The sequence below is a fragment of the Monodelphis domestica genome, chromosome 2 (genome assembly GCF_027887165.1).
Source record: "Monodelphis domestica isolate mMonDom1 chromosome 2, mMonDom1.pri, whole genome shotgun sequence".
Taxonomy (NCBI): domain Eukaryota; kingdom Metazoa; phylum Chordata; class Mammalia; order Didelphimorphia; family Didelphidae; genus Monodelphis; species Monodelphis domestica.
In genome coordinates this window covers 213,651,442-213,679,409 of record NC_077228.1, presented here as the reverse complement: position 1 = coordinate 213,679,409, position 27,968 = coordinate 213,651,442, and positions in this window count along the sequence as shown.

The following is a 27,968-nucleotide window of genomic DNA, read 5'->3' as shown; positions in this document are numbered from 1 at the left end:
TAAAAAGTTTAGTACAAATGTAAGATTTAAATTAATCTCTAATATTTTAAGTATTATATTTTATAAAGTTTATTAATAATCACTTGAAGTAAAGGAATAAAAGGTAATTATCTAACATAATATAAGGCCATGTGAGTAGATTCTCCTGCCACTCACCTCATACCACCTCCACCAAATGGGATCACAAGGAAGAGAGAGTGAGAGGCGGGACTACACAAAATTTATATCCTGCCTATGTCACCACATAATGTGAGAAGGACCATGGGACCCTCGGAATTGTAGTTCTGGGTTTCAGATTCCAATTACACAATCCCCCCTGTGATTCCCATGGAAAACAAGCATATAGAAATCTCCCAGATTTATATGCCTAGTTTCCCATGGAATCAGTACATATAACCAACTTACATCTCTAAAGATATTCAATTAGAGGTACATACAATATTGTACTTTCTAAGAGGAGATTACAATAATTTGGGGATAAAAGGGAAATAAAAGAGAAAGAGAACAAAACTGATGATTGCTAGGCGTATTGACAAAAAGCCAATTGGGGGCAGTGACCTTTGGCATAAGAGTGTACATTCAAAATAAATGTGTCCAACTCCCCACAATTCAATTTCAATACATCCCAAAGTTCTTTATGGATGTTTTGGTGCAGTGTGAAGTTTCTGCAGGTATCTCCATGGTGTCTTCTCCAAATGGGATCACAGGAAGAGAGAGTGAGAGGTGGGACTACACAAAATTTAGATCCTGCCTACATCAGCATGTAATATGAGAAGGAACATGGGATGCTGGGAACTGTAGTTTTGGATTTCAGATTCCAATTATACACAAATAAAAATAATATAACAAAGAATAGAAAGAAAGCAGAAAAATGGGGTAAATTTTTATAGACAGGTTCTCAGACATCTTCTATCTCAAATATGTAGAGAACTTTATAAAATTTATGAGAATATAAGTTATTCCCCAATTGATAAATGGTCAAAGGACCTGAATAGATGGTTTTGGGATAAAGGAATCAAAGCTATATATAGTCATATTGTGAGAAAGGAATTCATCTCCCTTGTTTTAATTTGAATCAATCAGGGACTTGGAATTCCCCTCCCTTTTAATTTAATCAATCATGGACCTGAGGTCCTTTGAGATGTGCAAGGATATACATACCAACAGTGAAAGGAAGTTAAAACCAATAGGCACTTCCCCCCTGTGGTACCAAGCAAATTAAAAAACTATGATTGGTTCCTGAGGTGTGACGTGGGAGAGCTATTGGGTGGAGAAAATGGCTTATAAAGGCAAGACCAAGGGGCTAGAGCTCATTCTGATTCCCATTTGGATTCTGAAGGGAGATGCTCTCTCTGGCTCTGGCACTGGTGGCTCTTGCTGAAAGGATACTTGGATTCCCATTGGAATTCCCATTCAGATGGGCATTCAGATTTGGATTCACATTCTTGTATTGGTGCCATTCTTGCTGGACACATTCTTGTGTTGGTGACCCTCTTACTGGAGACACTACTGCACTGGTGACTCTTGCTGAAGGGAGATATTTACTCTTGCTGAAGAGACTCTCGCAGACTTCTTGCTGGAGATTGGATCTAAAGGAGCCTTTGTTGAAGGTGAACTTCATTTCATCAGAACATTATTAGGGTATTTAGCTAAACTGCTCCCTACCTCTTTCCTACATTTCTTTACTATCACTATTTTTATGTAATAAAGCTACTAGCAGCCTCATAATTTAATTTTAATTATTACAATTTGGTGTCCCTTTTAACTATCACAATATGAAAAAATACTCTGAATCATTACTGATCAGAGAAATGCAAATCAAAACAACTTTCATCTTATACCTATCAGATTGGTTAAAATGATGAAAGGAGGAAATGACAAATGTTGACAAGGAATATGGAAAAATAAGGACACTAATACACTGTTGGTAGAACTGTGAATTGAACCAAACATTTTGGAGAGCAGTCTAGAAATATGCCCAACGAATTGTAAAACTGTATACTCTTTGACCCAACAATATAACTATTCAGTCTATTTCCAAAGATGATCAGGGGAAAAGGAAAATAACCTATATATTCTAAAATACTTATAGTAACTCTCTTTGTGGTGGCAAAGAACTGGAAATTGAGGAGATGCCCATCAATTGGGAGATGGCTAGACAAGCTGTGGCATGTGATTAAGATGGAAATATTAACTGTGCCATAAGAAATGATAAGCAGGTTAATTTTCAAAAAACATGGAAAGATCTATTATAATGAACAAAATGAGCAGAGCCAAGAGGACACTGTATGTAACAACAGAAATGTTATTTGGGTCCCCATAAATCCAGTTCCCATAAATCTGTACAATGCCATTTGGTGCCTGACTCAGGGCCCCCATCAAAATGACAGGGAAAGGGGGAAGCTGGGTGGCTCAATGGATTGAGAATCAGGCTTAGAGACGGAAGGTCCTAGGTTCAAATCTGGCCTCAGACACTTCCCAGATGTGTGACCCTGGGCAAGTCACTTAACCCCCATTGCCTAGCCCTTACTACTCTTCAGCCTTGGAGCCAATACACAGTATTGATTCCAAGATGGAAGGTATGGGTTTAAAAAAAATGACAGGAAGGAAGGGAGATACCTGGGAACTTCAATATAATAAATGAATCTATTTATTTAAAAGACAAACAACTTGGAAAGACTTAGAAATACTGATCAACACAATGACCAACCATAATTCTAGAAGATTCCTAAAGAAACATTCTACCTACTTCCAAATGGAGAGATGGTAATGGACTCAGAATATAGATTAGGTGTATGTTTTTGTTTCATTTTATTTTTGGATATATTTATGGCCAGAGAATTTCTGACTCAGATCTCTTCCTGTCAATGTAATAAGAGAAAGGCTTTGATGGTAAAGAAACTTGTACAGATTTCTTATTGGAACTCTACAATCAAGATTGGGAAACAAATCACAGTACCTTTTCCGACCAGCTGGCAGGAGTCCTTATCCTCTACTTTCTGAATGTGTATACCCTGCTCCTCTCCTTTTGCTTTCTGTAAAATTTTATTTTTCTATATTGTTTTTTTTATTCACATTCACATTCCAGTTGTTGAAGTTTATGCTCTGGGATGACTGCATATATATGTGTATGTGTGTGTGTGTGTGTGTGTGTGTGTGTGCAATATATATTGGCACCCAGGAAACCTACAAATCCTAGGGGACACATAAAGGACTCCTCAGCTTCTGACCTCAGGAATGTGGTAGAAAAAGATGGCATGTATGTTCCATGCTTTTGAGATCTGCTTATCTCACTGATAGACAACATTCCAAAACTCAGGCAACCCATCCCCCCTTTTCCCCATATATCACATGTCACATAGTCATCTTTGCCTGTAAAAGGATATAAACTTGACTCTCCTCTCCCTGGCACAGGTCACCTCCATCTTGCCTCCCAGCCATTCAACTTTCTCTCCTAATAAATTTCTTTCTTTTCTAAAGATTGGCTGGAGCCTGGTAATTCTTTAGGTGGGCATTCCCCTCAAATCAGAAAAATACTCTCCCACAATATATAGATGAACCTGCATTCTGAGTGCAAAGCCCTCCCCCACAAATCCACTAAAGATAATGTTAACTTTAAAAACACAGAACTACGAAAGTAGTCAGGAAAAAACCAAGCCTTTAATCAGGAAAGAGATAGGTCCAATAAAAGGCCGATTATCACAGAGCCAAGGCCAAAAACTACAGAGAGTCAACACCCTGGGACTCTGGGGACAGTATCTCTTGGGAGGAACTCAGGCATGTTGTATACTTTGGGGGGAACTGTATACCTTTTGAGGAGTCAAGCACTTAAAAACTACACAGTGTCGAAGGCTCTAGAACTCTGGTCACAATGTCTCTGAGAGAATCCTCAATCTAGACAATTCTTCCAAGAACAATAGAACATAGGGATATTGTATACCTTTTGGGGAACTAAAGACAGAAGTATGATTGATTAGCTTTATAATGGCTATAAGGAAATGAGAAGTCATTAAGTACTTTAAGGTTTATTGTTCAGTCTGAAGCAAGGTCTGTCTGGGACTCCCCTTAAGATAAGTTCCCAGGGGATAGGGGCAAACTTGGGGTTCCCCAAAAGCCAGCTGACACCATCGTCACACTGCAACCAGAATTACTCACATCTTGTGCTTCACTATGTCCTTGCTATATATAGGTCACCAGGTTGGATTCTGAGGATGCAATGAGGTCCTCAAAGTTGAAACCACAAGATATGTCTACCTTTCAAGGGTATGGTGAACACTAAGGGGAATGATGGTTCACTATCTACCTTGAGCAAGTCACTTTAGAACTCTGGAACTCAGTCTATTCATCTATATAATTAGGGAGTTGACTAGGTGATTTCTTTTTTACATTTTAAAAAATTTTGAATGTAAATATCAGAAATAAAGAATATTTCCGTGAACATAGTGGAACACAAAAAAGATTATACATGAAATTGTGAATCCCCATTACCTATCACTTTTTAAAATATAAAAGTTCACAATAAATTCCACATATTACTTTCAAAACTGTTCTGTTGTTTTTTTTCTCTTCTCTCCTGTTCACTTTATTTTATTTTTTTAGGTTTATATTTTCCTTGATTTTTAAATTTTCTTCTATTGTATTTTTCTCCCTGATTGCATAAGGAAACAATTTTTAACACTCATTTTCTGATGTTTTGCATTTCAAATTCTCTTCCTCCCTTCTCCCCTTCCTGAGATGACAAGTTATACATGTATAATCATATACAATTTTTTTTTCAAAAAGCAAAAATCTGCCTTCTTTCTCTTACCAGCTACCTAGGTGAGAAAAGAAAAATAAATTCCTGTTACACACAGGTATATTTAAACAAAACAAATTCCAGCATTTAGCCTTGTTCAAAACAGATATGTCTCACTCTACACTAAATTCTTCACCTCTTCAACAAGAAGTGGGTAGAAAGTTTTATCTTGATGAAAACTTCTTGCACTTCAGAGAGAGAATTGATTGACTGCAGACAGATTGAAGCATTTTTTCTTGTTTTTTTTTCTCAACATGACTAATGTGGAAATATTTTGCATGACTTCATACATATGAGTATTGCATTTCTTGCCTTCTCAATGGGTGGGAGAGGAGTGGAGGGGAAGGAGAGAATTTTGAAGTGAACCTAGGAGATCTATCTTTCTGTTTCCAACAAGGCTTTAAGAAGAACATCAAATTAGATATCCATAATTCATCCAAAACATCTGAGAATTTCCATTTTTACACACTGCTTGCTCTTTCTATCTTTGCTTGAACCCTGTATCTGATATGGGTAATGCCATCAATAGGCTGAAGGAAGAATCTTAAAAAAGGATCCAGGAGGGCCTGATTCATAAAATGAGCCTCTCTGTTTTCTTAATATTATCAGACAGAGCTATAAGGAATGATGAACTGGAAGATTTCTATATGAATTGGAATTACCTCCAGGAATTGATGCAGAGTGAAATGAGTAGAACCAAGAGAACATTATACACAGAAAGTTAAACATTGTGGAACAATACAATGTAATGGACTTTGCTAATAATATAAGACAATCCCAAGGGACTTATGAGAAAGAATGCTTTCAAGAGAGCTTTTGAGCTTCCACATCGAGAGAAAAAATGGCAGAAGTAGAAACACAGAAGAAAAACAAAAGACTTATTATTTGTTTATATGATTTGGGTTTTGGTTTTAAAAGATTACTCTATTGCAAAAATGAATAGTATGGAAATAGGTATAAGTGATAACATTTCTATAACCCAGTGGAAATGCTTATTGGAAAGGGGAAGTGGAGGGAAAGAAAATGAAAAATATGGGAAAATATTTTTAAAATAAAAAAATTCATTGTTATAAGATGTAGCTCTATGTGATATTGTAAGGAATTAAATTTAAGGACTTGACTAAATATGTGAGGATTCTAAAATAATCTTGTGGTCACCAATTTAAAATATTATAGCTCAAGTCAAAATTACTTTTATTTATTTAAAAAAATTTTTTTTAACTCTTACCTTCTGTCTTAGAATCAATACTGTGTATTGGTTCCAAGGCAGAAGAGTGGTAAGGGCTAGGAAATGGGGGTCAAATGACTTGCCCAGGGTCATACAGCCAGGCAATGTCTGAGAGAGGATTTGAACCCAAGACTACCCATCTCTGGACCTGGCTCTCAATTCACTGAGCTACCCAACTGCTCCCTCAAAATGACTTTTAATCACTTTTATTTACAAAAGGGTGGAAAGAGTGAAAGTAGAGAAATACAAAAAGATGATAGAGAAGATGTCTACCCTATCACACTAAATATTGCTCCAGTGCTCAGCCTGGCTGGGCTTGTTAACCCTTGACCAAAGGACTCGGAGTTCCATCCACTTCTTGGGAAGGCCTCTCTGAAACTAATCTCTCTCCAAACACTAGGAAAGGAAGGCCAGCTATTCACTCACCCAAGAGCCAGTCTAAGAACCAAGGTCCCAAGTTGAAGCAGAAATCCAAGTCCAAAGTTGTAGCTCCAAGCTGCAGTCCAAGTCCAAGATCCTTCAACCCAAAAATTCAGGACAAAGATAACTACCAAAGATGACCAGAAGACTGCTTGCAGAAGAGACCCCTCAGCTGAAGAAGTTCAGGGCTTTTATAGTGACTTCTTGTCCCTTCCCCTCTTCAAAGGGGTCAATCACAGCTTCCAAGTTTCCTAGCATTGCCAGAAGGGCAGTGTCTGTGGGATCCACTTCTCACCTCTGAAGGTGTTAACTTTTATCATAGGCCTCTGAAGGTCTCTTCCCTCTGTACAGGCTGAGCCTATCTCTTAACTATTAGGATGAGGGTCTTGTGGCCGAGTTAGAATTAATTAACTTTATTAAGTGCCCTAGACACTTAAAAGTGCCAGAAATACAGAGAAAGGCATGCCAGTCCCTGCTCCCAAGTAGCTCACAATCTAAAGGGGGAAGACAATGTATAAAAGATGCTGAAAGATGGTGGAAGTGGGGAGAGGTTTCCCTAGCACAGGATCACAAGTCTTTGGCCTGAAAAATTATCTGAGGAGATTGAGTTTCAGGCTTGATTTCATCTTATGGAAAGAAGAGTGGGTCTTGACCCATTCTTGTTAATCTTTCTGTTTCTCAAGGTCCACAGACAGTTCACAGAGAATCATGTACTCCACAAACCCTCTGGAAGAGACTCAACTTGGACATGGTTTAAAAAAATACTTAATTACCAAGTCCTTTCCCTGCCTTTCCAGCTCTGAAATCTAAGGAGACCAATGTTCTCTATGCCCAGGAATGTGCTGGGGCCCCTAATTCTCTCCTTCAATGTACTAGAGTCCCACATTTCCTGGGAAACCTTGGAGGGAAAGAAGGGGATTCACCTCCAGTCTGCTGCCCTTCCTCCTCCACAGGGTAGCAAGTACTCCCAGTAATCTCCTCTCTAGGACTCCACAAGGGCTATTGAGAGGATGTGGACAGGGCTTCAAAGAACATCTCACAGAATTCTCAATTTCCACCTTTTATTACATTTCTTCCACTTTGGATCCTGACACCGGAGCCCATGGAGAAGAATGTCTGGAGTAGAGCCCAGATGGAAGCTGTGCAAATAGAAATTTGCCACACCTGAACTACATTTACCCAGCATCCTTTTAAGTTACGTCCTCATTTTATGTCAGAGGCTTGGGAGATAAATTTGGCTGAGACCCACACTGCAGGACTCTTTTTAAGCTTGGGTTTTTGGTAAAGCATGCCAGGTGTGGGTCTCTCTGACTCTGTGTGTTGCTTACTTGGATGAATTAATACCTTTCTTACTCACTTTATTCTTATTAAATCATATATAATAAATACTTTGAGTATTTATTAATTTTTAATATCACAAAGCCAAGGCTTCTAGGGATGCAGACAGGCTCAGAGCTGCCCCTCCCCACACCCCTACCCAAGTGATCCAAATACTAGAGGCTGAAATAAAAGCTGCTAAAAAAAGAAGGCAGTTGGAGGATGGGGACTGGAGGCAATGGGGACCCCTGAGAAAAGGGAGTGGAAGGAGGGAGGCAGCAAGGACAGGGCTCAAGGGCAGACTGTCCTTTGTCCTTCCTTGCCCCTTCTCTGGCCCAGCCCAGGTCAGGTCACATTCTTGCATCACTCAGGCCACATTTTGGGGCCTGGGCCAGAGCTGAAGAGTCAGTGTCCTATCAGCTGCAGTATCTGTTGAGGATCCACCAGTTTTTCCCGAGGCTTCCCAGCTGCCTGGCCCTGAGCCACCTCTTCTGCATCCAGCTTCTCCCAGTCCTCAAAGGAGACAGGCTGGACTCCTGGAGTAGGAAAAAAAGAGGAGGACTCAGGTCAAGCCTGCCAGAACTGCCCCAATGATACACTTCCACATTTCCTTTCTGCCTCTTCTCCCTCATCCCAGCCTGTGCAGAACAGAATCTCCCACCCACCTGCCCCATCTCCATTTCTGCTTCTTCCAGCTCCAGCCCTATTCTCTACTCCTGTCCCACCTCTCTTAGTCAAGAGCTGCCTTTGCTTTAAACTTCTTATGTACTGTTGCGCTATTTGTGTCTCCCAATTCTACTCAAATCCCCCCATTCTACTACTTAACCCAAGGTTCATGGGAGATGGATTAGTCAACATGCATTTTAAATGCCTACTATGTACAGCCACTATGCTAACACAAACACAAGCAGAAAGACATCCCCAGTCCTCAAAGAGGTTACATTCTAATGGGGGAAGATGACACAAAGAAGGAAGTATATGTTCTCTAAACCTTCCATCTTACCAGTTGCTCCCTAGAAGCATTCTGCACACAGTAGGTGCTCAAATATTTATTAAATTTCACTGGTTATTTCAGTCTACCTTAAGGTATTTCCATCCCTTTCTCTTCTTACATCCAGCTGTTTTTCTTTCTCTACTTTATATTTACCTTTGCCTTCACTTGTGTCTACCTCCATTTCATTCCAGAATGCCTTCCTGTGTTAGGGTCCGAGTCATTGCCCACCACCAAGGAAGACCAGTAGACAAATGCAATCAAACAAAAGGGTCGTTTATTGATCTGGTGTGCACCAGGGGAGCTCAGCACAAGAGTTCCGCCTGTAACTCGTAAGTGCAGAGGTTTTTATAACTGTTGCCCACCAGCATATCACCTGCCAGCATACATGGCCCACAAGTTCCTTCTGGAATCTACAGCTAGGGCATTGACACATTTATGTTTTCTGCCGGGAGTCTGTTTGCCAGATGTTTCACAGCCGGGCTTCTAGACCTTCTCGCAACTTGCTCAGGGAGTCCCTAATAATCCCCGAATGGTTAACATAGAAGCAGAATTCTTCACCCAAGGCTGCACAGAGGTCCCCTTCCTTAAGGAAGAGGAGGTCCAAGCCTTGTGGTTTTGAAGGGCAACCTAACGGAATCTCCCATCCACTAACCTAAGGAGGCATGGGACTTCTCAAGGAAGGCAACAGAGGATTCTAGCCTAGCTATATGCTCGACTGCCTTGTGGAGGTGATGGTACCCCTGTGTCTGCGAGGTGAGGGCGGTGATGCCCACCCCTGCCCCTGTTGCTGCCAAGAGGGTGGCTATGGTGATGGCAATAGTAACAGGTTCTCTCCTCCACCACCTAGACGATATGCGATCCCATGTTTGAAGGAGGTCCTGATCAGCATAATAGGTCACCCGGGGGACTATTGTCATGAGAATGCAGAATTCAAGGCGGTCATTAAGGGAGGTGGGAGAGAAGCAAGGCTGGAGACCAGAGTGGGAACACAGCCATTGCACCCCTCGAGGGGGGATAAGATATTCACCTCTCAAGAGGTAGACAGTAGCCGAGCAGAGACGAGGATCTGGGCGGCTAGAATTGCCTGCCACACGGGTGCCATTCCCAATGACTGAGGAGAAGATTAGGCCAAGGACCGAGTCACCAGGGGCCGAGTCACCCCATTGGCACTGGGACGGGCTTTCCTCCTGAGAGGTGGTATAGGAGGCATTCAGGCTGAAGGCCTCATAATAGGGCGGGGATGCGACTAGGCAAAGCCAACATCATTCAGTGAGGTTGGGGGAGGAATGGTTGAGGGCTGAAAAGGAGGCTCATAGTAGGGGGAAAAGGGGGTTGTCATGTACGGGGTGGTGGTAAGGGGGAACTTGGGTGGTAGGGGTGGGTCCCTTGCAGGGAGGGGGAAATGGTGGTCTCCCGCAGGGAGGGGAGACTTGTAGAGGGAGGGGGCTTGAGGGGCCTGACCAAACTGGGGTTAAGTACCAGATTGGGTCCTATTGGTATGGGCGGGGGCAAAGCGAGCTCTTTCCAAAGTGTGAGTAGGCCTCCCAAATGCGGCCCGTCACCATAGGATCTGTACCAGTGGATTCCCCAGGTCCTACCCAGCATCCAAGATTGGTCGGTGGTCTGGAGGGGCTCCAGGACGAGCTGGTTGCACTCGGTTTTCGGGTATGGGTCACATCTGCGACAGTGATGACCACAGGCTCGGGAACCCCATTTTACTGTCAACCAGGAGTCAGGGTTCGATGGGGTCCATGGGTTGCAGCTGTGCTGGGTATTCCCTCCGGTGACTATAGTCTCGCACCCCCAACTGGCACAACAGTATTGGTTTGGCTGGTTGCAGTAAGATTTCCCTGGGTTAGAGGCAGGACAAAGGTAAAATACTCCTGTGTTCTTACAGATGGATTCGGGGGTATTACCAGGGGGGCCACGTATGTCCTTAGGTCCCCATATAAGGTCACAAGTCTCGGTTTGAAGGCTAGGAGTCCCTGAGGTTACGACTGTGGCAAGTATGGTGGAGTGTTCGAGGCTGATGAGGGACCACTTCCATGGCTGGTGGGAGGACCTTGCCTGTAGAATGGAGAGGAAACAAGCGAGAGAAAGGCAGGGCAATGGGAGAGTCATGCTGTTCGGTGAAGTTTGAGCTTCAGAGGAGTGTTGGGATGAGAGGTAGCTGTCCAGATTTCGGTAGCCTTTGACGGGTCCGATGCTCTCACATGGGAGTGGTGGGTCCAAGGGCCAATTCCTTCGACCTTAAGAGCTGAAGGGGTAACAAAGAGGGTTACATAGGGTCCCTTCCACCATAGCTGAAGGTTTGCCTTGTGGTGTCGCTTCACCCAAACCCAATCCCCAGGTTTAAAAGGATGAGGGTTATGGGGAGGAGGTTGGAACCATGCCTGGAGCCTTGGCCAGAGGTCAGACTAGATCTGGGAGAGGGAGAGAACAAAGTCCTGCAACAAGGTGCTACCGGGGGTTGCAGTTGGGAAGGCGGAGAGAACAGGAGGGATTGAACCATAAAGAATCTCATAAGGGGTAAAGGAGAGGGGCCCAGGGGTATTGCAGGACTTAAAAAGGGCTAGGGGAAGGAGCGTCACCCAGTCCCAGCCAGTCTCCAAAGAGAGTTGAGTAAGAATTTCTTTTAAGGTCCGATTCATTCGTTCTACCTGCTCCAAACTCTGGGGGTTATATTCACAGTGTAATTTCCATTTGACCCCGAGACCCTCTGCCAGTGCCTGTAGAGTCTTGGCCACAAATGCAGGGCCCTTATCTGAGCCTAGGGAGGAAGGTACCCTGAACCGGGGAATTATCTCTTCCAGCAAGATTTTAGCAACTGCATGGGCAGTTTCAGTCTTTGTCGCAAAAACCTCAGGCCACCCTGTGAAAGTGTCTACAAGAACTAGGAGGTACTGGAACCCAAATTTGCCAGGCCACACTTCAGTAAAATCAAGTTCCCACTGCTCACAGGGTTGGGTGCCGCGAAGGCGGGTCCTAGGGTGTGAGTTTGGGTTTGCCAGCCGGGTCAGCTAGTAGGAGGTACATTTGTCAACCAACTCTTTCAGGAAGGCCCGAGAGCCTTGAAAGTGAATCCGTCCTTTCCGGAGAAGTTCATGGAGTTTGTTAGCACCCAAGTGCATGAGATGGTGGATGTGGGTGGTCAAAAGTTTGCCAGCGATTTTAGGCAAAAGCGAGTTACCAACAGGGTCCTGGAAAAAAGGACCCAACAGGTCATCCTTCCTTCCTTTTTATCCATTGGTGGTCATTGTCTGAATATTGTGGAGGGTCCGGTGGGGGGTTCTGGATGGGAGGTAAGGAGCCGGGTGGCTCTAGGCCGGCCTGGGAGGGTAACACTAGAGTACGGGCCCGGTTTCATGTTGCGGCTGCTTTAGCGGCCTCATCTGCCCAGCGGTTTCCCAAGGTGGGGAGTGATGAGCCACTTTGGTGTCCAGGAGTGTGTACAACAGCTACTGCACGGGGTTCCCATACTGCTGCGAGGAGATCCTAGATGTCCTCGAGGTGGGCCACCAGCTTCCCAATTGAAGTGACAACCTCCATTCCCTGTATATTGGTGCATGTACATGTAGGGTCACGAAGGCAAAGCGGCTATCAGTATAAATGGTGACCCACTTGTCCTTCGCTGCCCGCAAGGCTGCCGCCAAAGCAATCAGTTTGGCCTTCTGCACCGACATCCCTTCAGGGAGGGAGGTGTCCCAGATGATTTGGCCAGTATGATCTACTACTGCGGCTCTGGCTCTCCTACCTTGTGGGGATACGAAGCTGCTGCCATTGGTGAAGAAAAGGAGGTCCAGATTGGCTAGAGGAACGTCCTTAAGGTCAGGCCATGCAGATATCGATTCCACAAAGATCTCTTGGCAGGAATGTGGTTCAGTGCTGTCGTCCCCGGTGGGGAGAAGTGTGGTGGGGTTAAGGGTGGACACCACCTGGAAGGATAACCAAGCCTTGTTCAGGAGGAGTGATTGGTAGTGGGTATGGCCAGCCTGAATCCATAAAGTTCAGCCCAGACCTTAGGAATAAAGTCCACCCATGGCCCCACATGGGGGGGGGGAGGGGAGAATGTTCAGAGGGGGTGGATCAGAATATAGACAGTGTTCATCTTGGAGGGCTAGGGTAAGGACTGTGAGAGGGGCACCCGAATCGTCTGTAAGGGACACGGTTCCACAGGAGAAATGGATATGGGCTCCAATCTTATGAAGGAGGTCCCGCCTGATAAGGAGAGTGGAGCTCTCAGGGATGATGATTGTAAATCTTGAAATTTCTCAGATTTGTGAATGTTAAAAATTTCCACATTGAGGAATCCTCCATTGGAACAAATTCCCTACTGGGAAACATTCCCCATTTTGATGTGAGAACTCGCCAGGATCAGAAATGGGAGGACCTCTACTCCACCCGTACTTAAGACTGCTTTAGGGGAGAAAACTCCTTGCTAAACAATGAAAGTACTTGGACCCATGCTTATAATAAGGCAAGGAGTTCTTTGAGCTATGCCTGTTTTTTAGAATTGATACAATGAGATGCTAGGTACCTAAAAGGGTCGGGCAAGTTTTCTCTTAATGAGATTAGTTGACTTAGCTGTGTTTTCACTGGTTCAGACTTCCTGAGGAGATTAGTCGACACAGCAGGAATTCAGATGGGCAGTCCTTTGGAAAACGTCTACAGTGATTGGTAGATGTAAGGACTTAGGAGAGGTGACATAGGAGAAAAACCCCTATATAAGAAAAAGCAGAATCTCTTGAGAAAAAAATCCTTTTGGAGGATCTCTGATGAGGATCGCTTGGGAAGAATCTCTTGAGAGAGGCTCTGGAGAAGGGAAACTCTTGGTGGACAATCTCTAAGGAGGTCTCGCTGGAGCTCCTTTGAGGGGACTCTGTCCTTCTGGAGGCTCTGGAGAGAGGCCCTTTGGAACAGTCTCTGGCTGGAAGGCTCTTTAAGGAGGACTCTGGCTGGAACTCTCTCTGGTGAAGTCAGCTGAGATGGAGCTGGCCTGGTGTCACTAGAATCCTTGCTTAGACAGACCTTGTGGTGAGTGTTAAAAGACTGACTGACTGATCTCTCTCTCTTAAGACTCAGGTCTAGGCCATGTTGGCTTAAGGCCCTTCATACTTATTTCCTTTTTCTCTCTTTCTCTCTTTTCTTTAATTCCACATTTGTATTAATTAAAATCTCTATAAAACCCAGTTGACTTGGGTATTTGAATAATTGGGACTATTTCCCTGGCGACCACCTTATATTTGATTTAAAACCAAGACACTGTAGTGAAACATATTTTCTGTGGTCAAATTTACTCACACTCTCTTATATCTATCACAATTTATATCTTCTACCATTTTAACTCACTACAGTTTACAACATCACTCTTTTAACTGTTACAGTTTAAGGCCATCAACCATTTTAAATCTAACATGATGAAAGAATGAGAGACCTGGCAGGTTCCCAGGTTGACAGTTCATGCTGTGGTCCAGGGGTACCGGTTGGACCCCGTCACCCCTTGGACCGATGAGGTTTTGGAACTGGTCTTCCCCAAGGGTGACAGGAGGACCGAGTGTTAGGCCCTGGTGTCCACAAGCATGGGAAGGGGTTTCCCCTCAATGTAAGTTGTTAACCAGGACTCAGGGAAGGGGCCTGATACCCATCCCCCTCAGTCATCCTCAGCTAGGGCAATAACATTCCTGTTGGGCTATCCCCAGTCAGTGTTGGAGGTGCTATTCCAGTGCCTTGGGGGGCCCTGTTGGCCTTGCCTCACTTCACCTTGTATTTTCTGGGGGCAGTGACGCTGCCAGTGGCCAAATTTACCACAAAGGAAACAGGGGCCCCGTGGGCTCTGATCCAAGGGTTGCCCACCAGAGGGAGGGGGCTGGGTCAAGGATGCCACGAGGACCCGGGTTGTCTGCTGTTGGGTCCAGATCAATTGCTTCCTAGCCTTCTCTTCCCTGGACTGGAGGTCCAGCAAACACTTGAATTCTTGTTCTTCAGCCTCCTTCTGTTTCTGTTACTGCCTAGCAATGTCCTCCTGCCTTAGTTGGTCAGCCCATTCCTCAGGGGTTTTGCGGGAGTTAAAAACTTTCTCTGCCACCATAAATAACTTGGTCAGAGATTGGCATAAATGCATCAGCCCTCTGGAGCTTCCTGTGAATATCAGAGGCCGACTGGTTGACGAAAGCAAGAAGAACAGCTGTCTGGCTATTGGGTGCTATTGGGTCCACCAGGGAGTAGATGCGGAAAGCTTCCTGCAGCCGCTCAAGGAACGCAGCAGGGGTCTCTTTGGGGCCCTGTCTAACAGAATCAATTTTAGCCAAATTAGCTGGTTTGCGGGCTGCTGCCTGAAGCCCAGCAAGGAGAGTCTGGTGGTAGGATTGAAGACACTCCCTACCTTGATCAGTGGCAAAGTTCCAGTCAGGCTGCTCGGTGGGGAATGCCATGGCAAGGCATGCAGGGTCGGTGGTGGGTCTCACATCGTCCCCTAGAACCAACTTTTTACTTTCAGCAATGATCCGATCACACTCCTCACTGGTGAAGAGTATGCGGAGTAATTGCTGACAATCATCCCAAATGGGACTATGGGTGAGAAAAATGGACTCGACCAGGTCTATTAGCTTCTGAGGCTGCTCAGAGAAAGGGGGATTTTGATGTTTCCAATTATACAGGTTGGAGGAAGTGAAAGGCCAGTATTGGAAAATGAGGGGACCCCCAGCCACCATGGGTCCGACAGTGCAGACCGGTAAGACAGTGGTAGAGGAGGGGACTTCTGCTGGATCGGGAAGTGGCAGCTGCATCGAAAGTGCTCAGCCTCTGGTGCAATAAGCCAGAGGAGGGCTGGGTAAGTCAGCTCCCTGTGCTGCTGCTGCCTCGTTTCCATCAAGAGGAAGGGGAGGGTATATCTGAGGAGCAGAGGGAGAGAGCAGTAGAGGAGTTGAGGCTGATGGCAGGAGTGGTAGAGGAGGGTCAGGGAGGGGTTCCTCAGGTGGTTGGAGGACCAGACGCAGAAGGGGCTCTTCAAGGTTAGGCTTCTCAGATGGACCCCTGGACTTGGTTCTATTGTCTAGTGAAGCCACTAGGACGTGGACAGCCTCCGTATAAGATTTCAACCAGTGTGAGGGGTCTAAGGCTAAGTCTTGCCAGGTCAGGATGTAGGGGACTTGGTCTGGGTGCCCTTCTGGTCCAGGGAGGAGGACCCGCCCCCAGATGGCAGAGATGACACTGTTCTGCCAAGTACCTCCTCGGGGCCACCTGCACCCAAAGGTGGGCCATTCCATGTTACAGAAAGTCTGCAACTTTCCCTTATGAACCGCCAGGCCCAGGTTTGCGACTCTTGACTTAAAGTCAGCATAATGTTGGAGGACCAAATCTAGGGGGGTGGACTGGCCTTGACCCATATTGGGTCCAGAGGTTAAGGAGAGGATGAGGAGATAAATCAGAGAGAGTAGGATGAGGAGGGGGTTGATACTGAAGAATTCAAAGAATCCTAGTGTCGGCAACTGCCTGTCAGAGGCTGGTCGCCCAGTCCCTCCCTTGTGGCCAAAAAGACCCAGTGTGTCTATAAGGGTCACCTAGGGTTATAAGAGTCACCTAGAGATCGAGGGGCATCCCCTGGTCTGGACTCGAACCCCCTGCCCTTCAATTTAATTGAGAATAATCCCAACCTGAAGGAGACTAGAACTCCGCCTCGGGGGCCTCAAACCCCTGAAAGTTCCAAGGTCGATATGTACCCTGGACCGTAATCCTTCACCACCCCTCAGATAGATCTCAAGCACTTCCCCTGGTTCCCAACTGGCTCCTTTGTGGGTGAAAAAAACTACAATACTGCAGGGTCCACTCTCAGAAACAGGTAGGAGGTTTGGACAGATGCTGCGAGGTGAACCCCTCACCCCAGAATGGGATGGGCCTCTGAACTTAGCATAGGATATCCCCATATGACCACCTGTGGGGCACGGAATCTCCCATCCACTAAGCCATATGTTCGGCGAGAATCCTCCTCTCCCCCATACACACTTTCGATCACCACACATACATTCCACTCGGCTCACCTGAAGGTCCGGTCCAAGGCAGTGCCCTCGGCCCTTCTGTCAAGGGGTTCCGAGGTGGGGACGAGGATCCCGGGACGAGCCCCCAGATGTTAGGGTCCAAGTCGTCGCCCACCACCAAGGAAGGCCAGTAGACAATGCAATCAAGCAAAAGGGTCATTTATTGATCTGGTGTGCACCAGGGAAGCTCAGCACAAGAGTTCTGCCTGTAGCTCATTAAGTGCAGAGGTTTTTATACTCATCGCCCCCCAGCATATCACTAGCCAGCATACGTGGCCCATAAGTTCCTACTGGAATCTACGACTAGGGCATTGACACATTTATGTTTTCTGCAGGGGGTCTGTTTGTCAGATGTTTTGCAGTGATATGTGTTGCAGTGACTGAGCAGTTCCCTGCTTGGGCCTTCCTCACCTGGTAAAAAAAAATCAAGCAATCTTTCTCTCCTCCTTCCTTATGAAAAATAGCATTATTTAAATATTTGTTTCTATATCCCCTATATTTCCTAAGGTATCCATCTCCCTCCTCCTACCAGAGAGCCAAATCTTATATCAAAGAAAAGAAAGGGAAAAAAAGCTCAGGAAAAATAAGCAATACATTATCACACTCCTAGATCAGATGGAAAAGAAGTACCCTCTCATGTCTCTCTCCCACTTTTAAACCACCACCTTCACACACACCTGGTGCCCCCAACACATGACCCACACTTCCGGGGCTAACTCCAAGCTTGGGATCAAAGGGGATGGTAGAATCAACTGATGGCTCTTTTAACTAATACTGCTCAGCACCAGCCCACCTGGCACATCCTCCATTGCCCCTGTGGGCACTGCTTGAGCATTTTTCCCCAAGGCCTGAGAGAAATAAGGGGGACACAGAATGAAAAGGACTGAGTGGAGTGTGCAGGCAAATGAGATAACCACAATACACCTCACCTAAGAGCTAGGTGCAGACTTAAACCTCACAACCAGAATCAGTAAAAGGACCTGGATGTCAGTGTTTCATACCTCACCCTCCCCACTGAGGACTCCCCAGAGGCCCCAGAAAAAGTAAGGAGCTTCTATAAATAGGGAGAGAAGGGGATGGCTGAGTTCCCTCTCTCTATACTCACCTCCAGTCTCATGGTAGCCAAGTGCATCCCATATAGAGAGGGTGGGACCATCTAAGAACTGTATAAAAAGCAGAAGCCCCAGATTCTTTGAGATGTTCTGAGATCTTCTTATGGGCATGCAAGGAAGGTTTTCTCCTTCATCGGAGTTTTAGAAATCATGGGGACTTCTCCTTTGATTTAGATGTTTCCCACAGGGAAAGGCTTGGATGATGGTTCAGGCACCCTGAATAACTGAGAACATCATTTTGAATTAGACACTCAACTCTGATGACCTCACCAGGAGCCACACTAATACTTCTGCCCACCACAGAGCAGTAATATACAGGGGTATAGAGGGTTAACACATGACTTTTAGCAAAGCATGCTGGCCCTTTAAAAGGCATTTAAATGTCCAGGTCTGAGTCAGAGTCATCATTCTCCTTCCCCTGACTTTATACCCATCACCAAGATCCCTTGATCCTTCCTTGGCTTTATCTCTCTAATATACCCTCCCCCTTTCCTTTCTCACTTGTCACAATCCTAGTTTAGACTCTGTCCATTAACTACTGAGATGATTGCAGTAGTCTGGTAAAGGCTGTCCATGATTTCCCCTCCTCTCAATTGCTATTCCCCAACTACTCTATACACTGTTGCCAGATTAGTGTTTCCAATGCACAGATCTGATGAAAAGCTTCAATGGCTTCATTACTGCCTACAGAATTGAGTCCCAAATCCCTGATTCTAGCATTTATGACCTTCCACCATGGGGCTCCTGCCTGCCTCTCCAACCTTCTCTTCCACTGTACCTCCATGTGAATTTCCTTCTAGCAAACTGGCCTATTCAAGAGATCTCACAAAACACACAATATGAAATAGGCTCAAGAGCACTAATCTACATGTGGAGAAGACACACGCCCATCCCTATTTGCTGGAATGGATGATATTATCTGAAGTCTCTTCCAGCTCTGACTTCCTATGACCCTAAGTCATGGATACCATTCATAACTGCTTTTGATGTTCCTCCATGTAAGAATGCCTTCCCCAACTTTTTCATTTATCTAAGTCCTGTCTATCTTTCAAGGTCCACATGAAACTCTACTTTCTCTGTTCAGTCCATCCCATCCCCCAGTAATTTCTCTCTCCTTTCTCTTTATTCCATTTACTCTCTGCACCATTCATCTGACACAATACATTCTGCTTTGAGCTATCATTATCTTTTTTAATTATTAGGGAGGACCAATATATAAAATTAATTTTTACTTTTCATCCATGATTTTCATTTATAACATAGCCTGGGGGGCTGCTAGGTGGCTCAATGGATAGAGAGCTGGGTCTGGAGATGGGAGGTCCTGGGTTCAAAATTGAGCCTTAGGCACTTCCAAGCTGTGTGACCTTGGGCAAGTCACTTGACTCTCATTGCTGAAGCCCTTACAACTCTTCTGCCTTGGAACCAATGCTTAGTATTGATTCTAAGTAAGGATTTTTTTTTAATTAACAATAACAACATATACTGTATTTTCTATTAAACTGAGCTCTACAAGGCCTGGCCTGTCTCTTTTTTCATTATAGTGATTGAACTCTCATAGACTATAATGCCAAGCTGGTGACCTCTGAATTTGTATTTTGTTTTTAAAACCTTTACCTTCTGTCTTAGAATCAATATTGTGTATTGGTTGCAAGGCAGAAGAATGGCAAGGGCTAGGTAATGTGGGTAAAGTGACTTACCCAGGGTCATAGGAAATGAATGAGGCCAGTTTTGAACTCAGAACCTCCTGCCTCTAGGCCTGGTTTTCTATCCATTGAGCCACCCCGATTCCCTTCTGTATTTGTTAAAGCACTTAAAATAAGGCACTTTGGATAATTTTTTTTTTTACAAACCTTATGATTCCATTGTTATTTGTCCCCGTGTAAAAACTTCCTGCAATTTATAGGCTTAGAGAACTGCCTCTGGACAAGTTAAGATCCTCAGTATGGATCAGAAGCAAGACTCAAATGCAGGTCCTCCTGACTCAGAAGCCTCCTCTCCAAGCATTTCACTAGACTGGGCCTAAGCTTAAGTTTGTCTTAATTTCTGACTCCGTCTCATGTCCTATCTCCCTAACTGGAGTCTGAGCTCCATAAGGACAGGGATCCTATCTTGTATCTCTGTGTTGCTCAGCAATTAACACTGTGCCCTACAAAGCAGTTATGATTCCCCAAACCAAGCTTTCTCCATCCTCTGCCACAACTCAGAGTTTATGATTTTCTCCTCCAAACTGGATTTCATAAGGGCTTAGAGCCAAAAAAATCCATACTTGATTAAAAAGCCCAAATGCAAGGGGCAGATTTGGTGTCTGACTGATTCATCCTAATTCCCCCAAACTCTGACCTTTTTCTTGTGGCTGCTTTCATTGTCTGCCTCTTCTCAGACAGTCAAGTCACACAATTTACACCAGGGAAATCTGTAAACACTGATGACTATGATAGAAGTGAAAACTAGAAAATGTAAAATATTAATCCCAATGACTTCTAAGAGCTGCTTGTCCTTTGTAGCTAATTACTATATCACTTCCAGTTGTTATGCATGCTATTAGATATGTTTTTGTTTTTTTCCCTAAGTTTATGTGAATATAGTAATAAATTCTGCTTGCTTGTGCAAAAAACAAACAAGCAAAAAACAAACAAATAAACCTTGGAACCAAAATATAGCCCATAATTCATTTTCTCCAGGTCTGATGAACCCTCACCTAAGCGACTGGCTCTCCTCAGCACATTCTGTTTCAACCATTAATTTGTTGTTGTTTATTCCCCCCCCTGGGTTCTTTGGTAAGGGGTCCTAAGGTATGTGTATTTATTCCCATTTCCCCAAATATACTTTAAGGCTCTTAAGGACAGAGATTGTGTCAGCTGTTTCATCCATATATGCTCGCTTCTTTCTAGACCTTTAATTATGCCATATTAGATATATCTTTACTGATTCTATTTCCCCACCTCCCTCCCTTCTTCTAGCAGGGAGCTGGCCCTGAAGCTCAAGGGGAACAGGAAGCCTTGGGGCTCTGCTCACCAAGGCCAATGACTTCAGCATGAAAATCTCAGCCTTCACCTACAAAGATGAACCAGAAAAACATCCTGAGGAGAGGGTGTGGAGGAGAAAGCAACATGATTTTAATAGAAAGAGCAATGGCTTGGGAATAAGGAGACCTGGGTTCTGTTTTCAGCTAATTTTGTGACATTTAGTTATTCCTTTCACTTCTCTAGGTTTATCTATAAAATGAAGGTGCCAGATTAGGTAGTCTCTGTGGTCTCTTGAGGTTTTAGCAGTCTATGATCCTAAAAACAGGGACTATAGTGAAAAGATAGAGAAATAGGATTGGAATGATGGATGGTTAGGGGCAGTTCTGAGATGAAGAGGAGGTAGAGAAGGCTTGGAACTGGAATTGATTGCAGGAAGAACTGGGATGGTTGAAAAGATGATAGGCTAAATTAGGAGACCTCTTATGTTGGCCAGAAGCAGGGGATAGGTTGGAATACCTAGGTCCTAAAGACCCAGGGGGCAATCTGTAGTGGTCCAAGATGGTTGGAGAAAATGGGGAGTATATGAGAGGAATCTATAGAAATAGGGTTATTAGTCCTTCCCCTCTTCCCTCCCTATCTCAAAGAGGCCTTATGTCTCTCAGCCACATATTGATTCCATCTTTTCTCTATTTCTTCCTCTTTCCCTACCAAAGGTCCTGTGTCATTACCACATATTGATTCTTATCTCTTTCCCTGTGCCTCTGTTTCTCTCCCTCCCACTCTTATATTTTACGTACACACATTCATTCATATCTCTTCATGCCCAGTCTCCCTCTCCCCTTATATTCATTCATTCCTATATCTTATTTTCTATCTTTCTCTCCCAGTTGTTCCACACATTCTCTCCCTCCATAGTATTTCAATCTCTCACTCTTTCTCCCACACGGTCCTTAACTTAGTAGTGAAGGAAATTGAGTGCTAGGCTCCAAGACTGGAAAACCTGAATTCAAATATGACCTTAGCACTTCCTATCTGGTTGACCCTGGGCAAATCACTTGTTTGCCTCAGTTTCCTCATATGTAAAATGATAATAATAGTACCTACTTCCCAGGGCTGTTGTGAGGATCAAATGAGGTAATAATTGTCAAGTGTTTAGCACAGTGTCTGCCATATAGTAGGCTACATAAATGTTAGCTATTATTATTAATTACTCTGCCTCCACACATATTCTTTTATTTACACACACGGGGCCCTCACTCTCATTGCTTCTGTGCCCACATACTATGGCAGCTGCTCCATACTGTTACTGTGTCACTTCCATAAGCTACTACACACAACTCCCAGAAATTTTCTATCCCCCTCCCCTAGAAGGTCCGAACCTCTGATAGCCTCTCCATCTCCAAAGAGCCTTAATCCCGAGGGTCGGCGGGGCTGGGCTCCTTCCCCACCAGGCACCCGACTCTTCGAGGGTGACGTTGGGAAGGCAGGTCCCTGTATCTCTCTGGGACTCAGTTTCCCCATCTGCAGAAGAGGGGAAGGGTACTTTCTGGAGGTGAAACATCCTTTATCCCTCCTAGGAGACCTCTGCCCTCTATTCCTCCCTCGGTTGATGCCCTTTCTGTACCGAGAGAGGAGGTAGCAGAAGGCAGCCGAGCTCTCAGCCTCGCTGCCAAGAGCCAGCAGCCCCTAGTTCTGGGTATCCATGGAGGGCCAAGGAGGAAGAGTATCCTGTGGACTCTGCTCCGGCCGGGGACTTCTTCATCTTTTTTTCAACCCTGAGGTTAAGCCTTGATCCCTCTCTCCGCAGTCTCTCCCGGTAACTATCCTGGTCACGCCCCCTTTGGGGAGGAGCCCAGTCCTCCCTCAGGCTCCATTTTCTATCATGCACAACCCCACCTCCAGCTTCCGGGAAAAACCATACAAAGACCCGCCTTAAAGCTCAGTACAACCAATCAACAAGCTCGAAGGGAGAAATAACTTCCCCTCGTTTTCTCTTGGGGATTGGGCGCAACCTAAAGATTTTTTCCCGCCTTCTCTCTCTGGTTTGTATTCCCCTCCCAAACATTTGCACTTCTATGCCTAACTGAAGGTGGGAGTGCACCTTTTCTTGACTTCTGATTTTTCTAGTCATTTTCTGACTCCAGATTTGTAATTGTAATTTGTGGTGGGTAGTCATTTTTATCCTGCACCGTTGATGCGTTGGTCTGGAATTCTGGAACAGAAATGGAGGCCGTTGACTTCCTTCCTGGGAGTCCCGCCATTATTTTCGCTGCCCCTGGGGGAGGGAATCACCTAGTGTGCGGCTATCTATCTCCAAGCTGGAAGGGATAGGAAAGTGACAGTAGAAAGCAGGGGAAATCCAGATGAAGGCCTGACCGAGAAAGTCGTCAAGGATCAGGGTCACAAATTTGTGAACATTCTGGTAGGAGGTGCTAAACTCGGGACCTGTGTGACCTCGGAGAAAAGGGCGGGGGGACCCAGATCTTTGAGAAGTCTCTCAGGATCTGAGTGTGAGAGGCATGGCAGTCCGAGTGTGGAGCCCCAAGTATATCTGAGGTTTCCACCTAGAACCGGGCTAAGCGATTGTGTGTATGTAAGAGAAGGGAGATTGAACGGAGCAAAGAGTGAATACCTGGCCGGATTGGATTAGGACCCGTAGCCCTCGGACATCCTAGGGCTGGTTGAGTTTTGCAGGATTGAGTAGGCTAATATTCTAGTCTGTAAGACATTCTGAACAAGATTCAGGAAGGAGATTCTTAGGATGAGAGAAGCCATAAGTTTCAGGCAGGATAATAATAGCCTTCCAAAGGTGCCTGAAGTTAGCTCTGTACGGATCATATTAGGGAATTGGGATGATTTACCAAAATATAGAAATAAAGCTAAAAGAATCATTATAAAATATTGTTGTTTAATCTGAGCAGGAGCTCTACTTGCTGGAAAAGCCGTTCTCTGGCCAAAGTAGGGCTCTTTGGAAGATTGGGTATGTCAGTTCCTAAACATGTGAATAGGAAACAGTCCTGAAACAAGGAAGGGTGTGCTTAGGCTGCCCTCTGGCGGCTTGAATCAGGTACTTTTCTGCAAAAAAAAAAAGGGGGGGGGAGGATCAGAAAGTTTCAAAGGCTTGTAAGGATAGTGAAGGAAGGGGTTCCTGGAATCACTTCACAGAGCTTCTCCCTACATGCTCCATGTACTAACATGTACCACCCCACACCCTCTGCCTGAGGGGAGCCTGACTCTTTCTTTGGAACACCATGGACCCCCTCCTTAGGGAATTTAAGCAGCTGTTAGATGATCAGAAGGATCTTCCCCTTGATGGGAAAATAAAGCAGGGCCCACTGAGAAGTCCTATTAAGATAAGGGACTAGATTTGTCAGTATTCCCCTGACTAACTCTGAAGTTAGAAATTGTAAAAGGAAATGAAAAATTTATAGGAAGACCCAATGGGATTGGCAGATTAATTCAACTGATTCCTTGGCCTTAACATATATACTTGGTCTGAGATGGTGTCCATACTAGACCACTTTTTCTCATGAGAAGAACAGGATCAGATAAGAAGAGCTACCATAAGTACTCCTTAGCTCAGGGAGGACCTAGAGGGAATCAGAAATTCCCAGTTCAAGACTCTAATTGGGATCATAACAATTAAGCCCACAGGGAGAACATGAGAGACCTTAGGAATATTATCATCTGGGGCATAAAAATAGCTGTTCCCTGAAATCAGAACCTAAATAAGGTCTCTGAGGCTAAACACAAGAGAAATGAGACCCCCACTGATTTCTTGAATTGGTTAAAGGATTTAATGAGCAGATATGCTGGTCTAGCTGTGAATGATCCCATAGGACAGTGTCTCCTAAAGACCTATTTTACAGCCAGTTCTTGACCAGAAATCAACAAAAAACTCCAAAAGACATAAAGACAGGCAAACAGGCCTTTAGAGGAGTTTCTGCAACAAGTCCAACTAGTATATGTGAGGAAGGTCGATGAAAAGAGGGAGCAGACTAAGGCAATGCTCCAAGTTCTTTGTTACTGCTGAGAGAAAGTCTGGTGGTTGAAGAGAAATTGCCCCAAGAAAATAAAAGAATAGAAGGTCTTCTCTCTCACTGAATGTGAATACTGAAGGGGTCAAGGGCTTTCTGTTGACCTCCCACTTACAGCCCTTGATAACATTGAAGGTGGGGGATCAGGGAGCAGAGATCACCTCCTCCCTTATTGTGCTGCCTCCAGGAGCTAAACTGAGTAATAGAAAACTTATTGTGGCTAGAGTGAAGAGCATTTCCCTGTTTCTTTCACCCAGCCAATAATTGTGAATATGAGCAAGAGAAATTACTGAGACAATTCCTCCTGATTCCCAAGGCATGCACAAACCTCCTAGGAAGGGATATGATAACAAAACTAAAATTACAACTCACTGTGACTGGGTTTAAAATAGTGCCATCTCAACCCTGTAGGCAGCTCCTTCTCAGAAAAGAGGAAGAAATTCAAATTGACTCCAAAGTACAGATGGGATCCCATAATAAGGGCAGAGTAGAAATGCCCTTATTGCAAATTCAATTAAAGCAACCAAGCCAGATAGTATGAGTCAGGCATTATCCCATTTCACTAGAGGGACAGAGAGGACTTAAACCAATGATAACAGCTGGAGGATGAGCTCTTGGAGGCCTGTGGAACAGTCCTATCTTACACTTAAGGAAGAATGATGGGAGCTACAGATTAGTCCAGAGTCTTAGGGAAATTAACAAAATAGTCTTGCCCTCACACCCAGCGGTTCCTGACACCTTAATGAGCAAGATTCCTCACAGCAGTATGTGTTTTACTGTGATAGATCTAAAGGATGCTTTCTGGGCATACTGAACCTATTTGGACAAGTTTTGGAGTATCTGTTAGAAGGATTTCCATACTCTCCCCAAATCACTCTCCTTTAGTAAGTGGATATTTATTACTGGCTGGGGACAAATGACACCCCACCCACCCACCCACCCCCACCACCCACCCCCCCCCCCCCCCGTTGGTATTGACCACTTCAATTGAGATCCTGAATTTCTTTGGGGGGGGAAATGGGTATGGGTTAAGGGTTTCAAAGGGGAAATTACAGTTTGCAGAAAAGGAAGTAAAATACTTTTCTGGGGTTCTAGGGTTAATTGGGTACTGTAGAGTTTGGATTACTAAACCCTATCCTCATACTTATTGGAGGAATCTCCAGACCCTATAAGATGGGATCCAGAGGGAAAGGAGAAATTTTCAGAGCTAAAAAGAACTCTACAAGCAGCACTTGTGCTGGCCTTACCTTCTTTAAACAAATCTTTCCACTTGTTTGCTAATGTGGATAAAGGTGTGACCTTGGGAATTCTTTCACAGTCTGTGGAGGACAAAAGAAACCAGTGGCTTTCCGGTCCAAAATCCTTGACATAGTAGCTAGAGGTTGGCCTACATGCATTCAAGCTGTGGGTGCCACTGCCACCCTGGTGGAGAAACGCAGAAAATTGACCTTTGGGGGAAGTCTAGTAGTAAGCACTCCCCGTCAAGTCCATACCATTTTACAGGGACGGGCTGGCTGGTGGCTCACCAACTCAAGGATACTAAAGTATGAAGCTATTTTGTTGGAAAAAGGATGACCTAGTCCGGACATCAGATTCCAATTTGAATCCTTCATTTGTTTCTATGGGGAACTAAGAAGGAGAACATTGAGGGAACAGAACATATGGAAATTATACATTACCTGATTAGAATGAGGAAGGATTTGCAAGAGTCTCACTTACCTGGGGAAACAAATCTATTTATAGATGGATCCTCTCCAGTATTGGATGGGGAAAGGAGGAATAAGTATACTATAACTGATGGAGACAAGATTGCTTTGGTGGCTAGAGGCCACCTTCAAAATTCATGGTCAGGTCAGACTTGTGAACTATATGTCTTTAGTGGGACTCTGAAGATGCTGGGAGACAGAGGGGGAAATGTTTTTACTAACTCTAAGTATGCATGGGAAGTAGTGCACATATTTGGGAAAATTTGTGAAAAGAGGGGCATGATCTCTAGCAAAGGGAGAGCTGGCTCATACTGAACTATTGAGTCAAGGGTTTAACATTTTGCTGAGGCCAGAGCAGCTAGCAGTAGTCCATGTAAACAAACACCAGAAAGGAAATTCTTCTGAAGCTTGTGGAAATAGATTGGCAGTTGAAGAGGAGAAGGCCAGGATCAAAGAGCAGGTTGAAACCCCTTTGATGATCCCATCCCTGCCTAAGGAGGTAGGAAGACTCAAATTTACTGAAAAGGAGATACAGAGATTACAATCATTGGGAGGAACTCAGTCAGTGGATCGCAAATGTTTTTTTCCAGATGAGAGAGAGTCAATCAGGCCTTAGCTAGAAGCATCCTGAATCACTTGCATCTAGAGAGCCACTGGCTCTCTTTGTGATATGGTGCTAATTCATTATGCCTATGTCAGACTGTATACTTTGGCTCATTGCTAGTAGACACTTGTTTAATTTGTAAAAAGGTAAATCAGCAGAGTTTGAGGAGCTATCCAGAAGGGGGACGACTTCTGGGGCTAAGACCATTTCAGAGTATTCAAGCAGACTACTGAAATGTTAGCAATTGGAAGAATAAGACACCTTTTAGTGGTTGTAGATTATTTAACATCATGGATGTTATGGGGAGGCCTTTCCTGTCAGCCAAGCCACAGCTCAGACAAGTAACCAAAGTTTTGCTTGAGCCCCTTGTTCCAAGATATGGGCTTATCTAAAATATTGATTCTGATAATGGGACCCATTTTACATCCAAGGTGTTACAGGGGTTAGTGAGGACCTTAGAAATTGACTGGGTGAAACTGATTGCCCAGGCCCCATCTTTAGGGTTCCAGGTATACAAGTTCTAGCCAGAGTATTGGGTCCTGATCCAAACCTGGAAAGATGATAAATTAACTCCAGTCTGGGAGAAGCTCTTCCAAGTCCTGCTAACAACCAATATAGTTGTCAGTACTGCTGGACAAGGCTGGGCTTACTATACTCAGGTAAAGGGACTAGTAGAGCCACCTGTCATCTATATGGCTGAGATTGTCGCTGACCAACCCCTGAAAGTAATCTTAAAGAAACCTCATGCCACTTGAT